Here is an 8,010-nt window from a genome sequence, read left to right as displayed (position 1 = left end):
CTTTCAAAAATAAATAGACATTTAAAAATTAAAAAAAAATTGGGGGATGGGGGGGACACCTGGGTGGCTCAGCTGGTTAAGCGTCTGAATTCAGCTCAGATCTCGCAGTTCATGGGTTCGAGCCCCGCGTCCGGCTCTGTGCTGACCGCTTAGAGCCTGGAGCCTGCTTCCAATTCTGTGTCTCCCTGTCTCTCTCTGCCCCTCCCCTGCTCATGCCCTGTCTCTCTTGCTCTCAAAAATAAATGAAATATTACAAAATATTTTTAAGAAGATTGAAACCTGCCCGGCATAGCATAAGCACGCAGTTGCTATTAGCAGTAATAACAGTAATATGACCAAGGCCAGTCAGTATTGCCTCCTTCATAAGCCACTCTCACGGGCTGCCCGGGTCCCTTGCAGGAAGCGGGGGGGGGGGGGGTGAGTGGGGGGTGTCCTGATTCCTCTCGAGGCATCCACTGCCCTAAACTCTTCATGCTAAGACACTGTTTGCCCTTTTCACTCCCTCGGGCCCCCACGTGTACAAAAAAGCCTTCCCAGGGCTACGTGGCACGAGACACTTCCACAGATTACACGCAGAAGCAGACACGAGAGTCCCAGTACAATAAGCCACACGTTTAAAAAATCTGGAAAAATGTGAAGAAATCCCCCTTGTCTCACTAGATTTTGTTGTTCAGGAAAACAGTCATTTTTCTTAAACATTATCTCGCTGCATAATGGGTTTATTATTTTACGTCTAAAATCAATGAATAGGGGCGCCTGGGTGGCTCAGTCCAGCTTCGGCTCAGGTCATGATCTCGTGGTTTGTGGGTTTGAGCCCCGCACCGGGCTCTGTGCTGACAGCTCGGAGCCTGGAGCCTGCTTCGGATTCTGGGTCTCCCTCTCTCTCTGCTCCTCCCCTGCTCACACTCTGTCTCTCTTTCTCTCTCTCTCAAAAATAAATAAATGTTTTTAAAATTGTTTTAAATCAATAAGCCCCTCTCGCCACCGGGGCTTTGCACATGCTGTCCCCTGCACCTTGTTAAGTTTCCTCCTCCCTTCGCCCCAAGTTGCCTAATTAAATCTTTACCTAACCTTTGGTAAAGCCAGGTGCTTTAACACCCTGCCCTTTTCCGTAAGAGCACTTGCCATATTTTGTAATTATAGATTTGTGTAATCAAGTATTCAGTGTGCCTCGTCCACTAAACCATAAGCTTCCGGAGGAAGGATCCTATGTCTGTTTTGCTCACCATCATATTCCTGGTACCTATGTACCAGGCACATAATCAGTGCTTAATACATACATATTGAGTGAATAAATGAATGAAAGCCTTTTGCTGTCTTTGGAGATACCTTCACAATAAATTCACTCTTGAAAGGATTTAATCAGCTAGATTATGTGGCCCACCAAGGAACAATTTATTGATCTTTGGATCGCCAGAGTCTGATACTGTGCCTGGCACATAATATTCAATAAGTGTTTATTGGATGAATGAAACGCTAGTAAATGCTGGCATAATGCTGGGAGGGCAGGGGCTACAAAGAAGTTGAAGCCACATTCGAGGTCCTCAAGCAGATTACAGTACATACAGATCAGGGCAAATGTTGTGGGAAAGAAACACGCTCCTAACAACGTAGAGAAAAATAACATACCAAAGCGTCAAGTTCACAGTGCAGGTAGCCATGCCCTTTGGGAGGTGAAGGAGAAGGATTGAGGGCTTCCCCAGCTGGCTGTGAGCACTAGGCCAGTGGCAGCAGGGGGAGGACCCAGGGCCACGTTCACAGGAGGGAGAGGGCAGCTCTACGAGAAAAACGCTAGGAGGGGGGAGGGGCTGTAGGTGCAGTGCTGCCCCCCCCCCCACCGGGGTGTCCCCGAGCACAGTTGGAAGGCTATTGAAAATGCAAATTTTCGGGGCGCCTGGGTGGCTCAGTCAGTTAAGCAGCTGACTCTCCATCTCTCAGTTCGTGGGTTTGAGCCCAGAGCCTGCTTGGGATTCTCTCTCCCTGTCTTCTCTCTGCATCTCCGCGCTCACACCTCTCTCTCTCAAAATAAATAAACTTAAAAAAAGAAAGAAAGAAGATGCAAGTTCTCATGGCCCACCAGCCGACCCTGGTTCGGTGGAACCAGGGCTGGGCTCAGGGATCTGCACCTCAAACAAGTATCCCGCTTGTGAAGCGGGGGTTCCGCGGTCACACTTTGGGATATACCCACAGTTTTAGGTCGGGTCCTCGTGGCTGGGTGGGTGACCCAACCCCAGAATCCCGTCCTTGGAGTCTCCTCCGTAGGCTGAGATGGGGCTTCCAGGGCCCGTGAGGCACGGAGGGCCTGTAAGGAGGGCCGGGAAAGAGAATGGCCTGGGCAGGGGTGAGCTTTCTGGAAGCCCAGTCTTGAGGCAAAGGACCAGCTCTCTATACCTCCGCACCAGCCAGTAGTCCCTGGCCGGGGGTTCCCTTGGATCGGGGGTGCGTGACAGCAAACACTCCAGCCAGCTGGCTCCCCTCAGCTGGGACAATTCCACAGAGGGAGGGACAGTTATGAGCTCCTGGCAATCACCTTTGTCACAGCAGCCGGGGCAGGTGCACTGGCCCAGGAGGGGGAATCTGGGTGGGGCGGCAGACTGAGAGAATAAACTCCTCTTGAAAGAAGACTGGAAAATTCTGAGGCGAGAGTGCGGCTTGCAGATGTAAACAACAGAGGCGGGGAGGGGTACATCCAAAGGACCTACACCCTTGGCCGGTCTCGAGGGCGAGGCAGATCCTGCGGTCCCTCTGAGGGCAGCATATCCCGGGTGATATGCATCCCCCAGCTTTCTTTTTCCCTACCCGCACCTTCTGTCCCCGAGCAGAAGCACCACTTCTGTCACGCGTGGGAACTTGGTCTCTCGCGGATACAGGCCGTGCGCCATATTGCGGTGACCTTTCCCCACAGGCCAACCCTTAACTACAGGGGCTCTGCCTCTTCAGTCCGCCTCAACCTCTTCTCAAGGCCTGTTTCCCATTAGGTTGCGACTTCTCCGGCCCCCGTGCCAGCCCCAGGCTTCCTGATGGAATTTGAAGTCTGGAGACTTATGGGGACGAGTCTGTGAAAGATAAAGGAGAGAGGGAGCCCGAGGCGGCTGGGCCAGTCTTCAGAGATGATACGGGTCTGACAGCCACAGGCAGGGGCGGGGAAAGAATCTCTTTTCTGTACCTACCTCCTTCGGGTAGGAAGCGAGCTCACTAGGTTGACCAACTCTGGTGTCCATGACGTCCTTTGACCCTCACTACAACCCAGTGACAAGGGGGAACCCCCCAGATTAAGCTGGGAAGACAGAGGTTCTCAGATGTGACGTCATCTATCTGTGATCACATACCTCAGCTGGAACCAGCATGGGATCCAAAGCCCAAATCCCAGCTCAGTAGTTACTTCTGTCCTCTGTGTTCATCTGTGGATGTCCTTCTCACGTTAGCATAGTTTATAAATTCCTCAAGTTTGGGTTCTGACTTCTGCTTCCGTTTTTAAATTTATTTTTATTATTATTTTTAATGTTTATTTATATTTGAGAGAAAGGGAGAGAGAGCAGAGGAGGGTCAGAGAGAGAGAGGGAGACACAGAATCCGAAGCAGGCTCTAGGCTCCGAGCTGTCAGCACAGAGCCCCACGTGGGGCTCGAACTCACAAACCGTGAGATCATGACCTGAGCCAAAGTCAGACGCTTAACCGACTGAACCATCCAGGTGCCCCCTACTTCCTTTTTAACTACAAAAAAAATGGGGTGCCTGGGTGACTCAATTGGTTAAGCGTCCAACTTCGGCTCAGGTCATGATCTCGAGGTTTGTGAGTTCAAGCCCCTGATCGGGCTCTGTGCTGACAGCTCGGAGCCTGGAGCCTGCTTCGAATTCTGTGTCTCCCTCTCTCTCTGTCCTTCCACCACTTGCTCGCTCTCTCTCTCTCAGTCTCTCTCAAAAATAAATAACATTAAAAAAAATTTTAGCTACAAAAAATTATCCACAAAGTCCTTCACCTATAGCTAGGTCAACAAGGCAGGTGGGAGGAAGTCCGAGGAACACTCCTGTCCTGGCTGCTGATTCATGAATAAATCATAGCTTTCCCATTTAATTTCCCTCCACCTCTCTCAGCACCCTTTTTGCTCTGGCCTATTTTCTATTCCCTGCCCCCAACAACCACCCCAACTCAGAGTAACCCCAACATCTCTGGTGCCCTGTCCTTCTATAATTGCTTCCCAAGGCAAACTAGCCCCCTCAACTAAGTGCAGTTACACAAAAATACCAGAAAATAAGCATCCAAAGAAACAGTTGGCCGCATGTATGGGGAGAACTTGCCAAGAGCAGTCTGGGCGTGTGTGGGGAGCTCAGAGGAAGGCTGATGCTGTTGGACCGGCTCCTCTGGGGCAACGCTCACTCTCCATCACATAGACGTGCGTGCCTAGTGGACGGCATGTACCTTTTTGGCCGGACAACTTCAGGGGAGTGGTTAGGTGTATAGACTCTGGATTCATACCGCGTGGGCGTGAATCCCAGCCGCATCCCTTTCAAGCTACATGACCTCGGCCTTAACCTCTCTCTGCTTCCATTTCTCATCTGTAGAATGGGAACAACTGTAGGCTCTTCCTTGTTGAGATTACATGAGTTAATGAAAGTAAGATTACTTAAGATGTTGCCTGCCATACAGTAACGGCAACTTATTACTAGTATCATCGTTATTATTACGGGAAAAATGACCTCCCCAGGGCACCTGGTGGCTCAGTCCGTTAAAATTCTGACTCTCGATTTCGGCTCAGGTCACGATCTCGCAGTTCCGTTCGTGAGTTCAAGCCCCACGTTGGGCTCCGCACTGGCAATGCTTGGGATTCTGTCTGTTCCTCTCTCTCTCTCTCTCTCTCTCTGTCCCTCCCCACGCCTTAAAATAAGTAAATAAACTTCAAAAAAAAAAAAGAGAGAGAGAAAAGAGAAAAATGTGCTCCCCCAAACCAAAACACACTTCTACATACACAAATATGTTTGTCCCGTATTCTACCTAAAACTGTAATCTCTTTATGCCTTCCTAGACAGTTGCACCCTGGTTGTTTTCTTTGGCTCCGATCATTAACTCTCGTGTGTGTTTTAAATTTGTTTCCTTTTTATTTTGCCTTGAGTATAGGTATGAAATCATTCAAAATAGAAGTAGGAAGGAACTCTTCAACGTTTCTGATGACCCTTATATGTCATTTGCTATTTTATTATATATGCTGGGCAATTCAAGAGTTTTTGCTTTGGTTTGGATTTTTTAATTACAAGATGGTACAAATCCACACATCCTTAGTGCAGAAGACCCAAACACCTATTCCATTTTCCCCGTCTCCACCCCAGAGCTAATCGCCTTCTGTCCGTGGAAGGACTTTCAGTCTGCTTTCTGGCCCACTTTGCTTTTTTTCTATACATAAGACTGTATACTGATTTTTTTTCTCTTAATTTTTTTAAGTTTATTTATTTATTTGGAGAGAGAGAGAGAGAGGACAGGCGGGTGAGCAGCAGAGAGGAGAGACAGAACTCCAAGCAGGCTTCACGCCATCAACGCGGAGCCCGATGTGGGGCTCGAACCCACAAACCCTGAGATCAGGACCTGAACTGAGATCAAGAGTCAAATGTCCAACTGACTGGGCCAGCCAGGCACCCCTATACTGAGTTTTCAGTTTGCTTTATTCTACTTTGTCTACTGTATCCAGCCTTCCATATCAGAACGTTCCTCTCAACAGATTGAACAATTGCTTTTTTAGCAATTGCTTTAACCACCCTTCGATTCACAGACATTTCTTTCCAATTGTTGCTTGTGCAAACGATGCAACAGTAAACATCCTTGTACTTACATATTTGCATCGTGTTTTAAATTTTATTTATTTATACCCTGCTTATTCCTAAAAAGGATTTTAAAAAGCTAAAAATTATTTTCTAAGTGGAATCCAAATCTAAAAGATGCCAGTTGTAACTTTAGATAACAAGGCGGGGGGGGGGGGGCGGGGGGGGGAGGGAATCAAGCGAATGTCAGAAAATTCATCAGTGAATTAAGCTAAAATGCTAATTTGGAAAGGGTGAAACAGATGGGGCTTTGTAATACGGGATCCAAAGGTTTCTGGAGACACTTATGTTTGAATTAGAAGATACAGCATGAGTTTTCTTGGCAGCAGAAATTGAAAGCAAAGTGATGTTAAATTGATTTTCTTCACTAAACAATTACTCCCACCAAATCATCCTTCATCATTCTATTTTTAAGCAGTAACAAGAATGTTGTGCACGTTTAAAATCAGTGCATGTTACTTAATGAAGCTTTTATTTATGTACATTTTATATATTTTTCCATACTTTTCTGCCCTTTCTAATGTCAATACGCTCCTTGCCATTAGAAGTTTCACAAGAACTTTGCCCCGTCCCCCACACTAGCTAGTTCAGAAGAAGGAACGGAGTCTACTGTATGAGAGAATTCCGCAGAGAGGGACACGCCGACGAAATGCGTCTCTAGGAAGAGATATTTGGTAGAGATGTTGTCTAACGGGAAGTCCTTCCAAGAGTGAGTAGGGCCAAGTCTGTTTCACCAAGCTCTGTCCTCTGAGGATGAACACAGTAGAGACAAGATGAGGACAGTGGTGATGATGCTGAGGTGGGTGGATGGTGGGAGGAAGGTTCAAGAAATCCAGTTCAGCATTTGGACGGGATTTTAACACAAAGGAGGGACAAATGCGTTCTTTCGTTATTATACTTTATTTTACTAAATTAAATCATTTTGGGGCGCCTGGGTGGCTCAGTCGGTTAAGTGCCAGACTCTTGATTTCAGCTCAGGTCATGATCCCATGGTCATGGGATCAAGCCCCACCTCGGGCTCTGCGCCGACAGCCTGAAGCCTGCTTGGGATTCTCTCTCTCTCTCTCTCTCTCTCCCTCTCTCTGCCCCTCCCCTGCTTACGCTCGTTCTCAAAGTAGATAAATAAACATTAAAAACATCAGTTGAGTCATTTGATTCTTTTTGCCATCCTTCCCACAGTTACTTGCTCTGCGTGTGCTCAGAGGCCCCCTGCGAGCTGCCCAAGCTCTGGAAATTCTCAGACCACCACGCAGGCATCCGGTCACTACTACGTCTTGTTCTCAGAGTCCTTCCTTCCTGACCAGACCGTGGCCCTCAGGGAGGCAGACCTCAGCCACCTCCAAGCCAAAGTCGTCTAGCACGACTGGGGCTGGACGCTTCTCACGTCTTTCTTGTCTAAAGTCTGGGTCTCTGCTGGGGGCCTGCAGCAAAATATCCTATGTTGGAATCTTCACGCGTTCGACTGCAGGGTAGATGCTGCTTCACTGTAGCTCCTTTTCCTCGCCCCCTGGTCGTCAGGACAATTCGGACACTCACACAGACGTCAGGGCACCTGAAAGGAAGGCTATGTCCACGAGCGTGCTGGAGCTGGACCTTACCAGCCGGCTCTTACAAGGCTGCGAGAGCAGGCTGTTAAAATTCCAGGTATTTTGCAAGCAGTTGGCTATCACCCTGGCAGCCTGAAATCGGTATGAATGTAATGTTTACGCCAAGCAACGGACAAAGGGTACCATTAGGACCTTTTCTTTTCTTTAAAAAAAAAAAATTTTTTTTTTAACGTTTTATTTATTTTTGAGACAGAGACAGAGCATGAACAGGGGAGGGTCAGAGAGAGGGAGACACAGAATCCCAAGCAGCTCCAGGCTCTGAGCGGTCAGCCCAGAACCCACGAACCGGGAGATCATGAGCTGAGCCAAAGTCGGATGCTTAACAGGCTGAGCCACCCAGGCGCCCCGTGGACCTTTTCAAAATACATTCCAGAGAGCTGTTGGCTAACAATGTGCAGCACAGCACTGGTCATGTCTACACTGCCAAGGCAACTTTCTAACTGACTGGTCGGGTCTACACTGCCGAGGCAACTTTCTCCACGCTGCCCAGTGATAACCACCGCACAGATGGGGGCAGTCTGTAATTCTTTTGAGACTATGTTTTCAGAGATCCTACCCACTCTCAGTAAAATAAACTAGAAGCAACCTAGGAA

This window comes from Felis catus, chromosome A2, assembly GCF_018350175.1.
Source record: "Felis catus isolate Fca126 chromosome A2, F.catus_Fca126_mat1.0, whole genome shotgun sequence".
NCBI lineage: Eukaryota > Metazoa > Chordata > Mammalia > Carnivora > Felidae > Felis > Felis catus.
The sequence above is the reverse complement of the archived record's forward strand: the minus strand, read 5'-3'. Positions refer to the sequence as shown.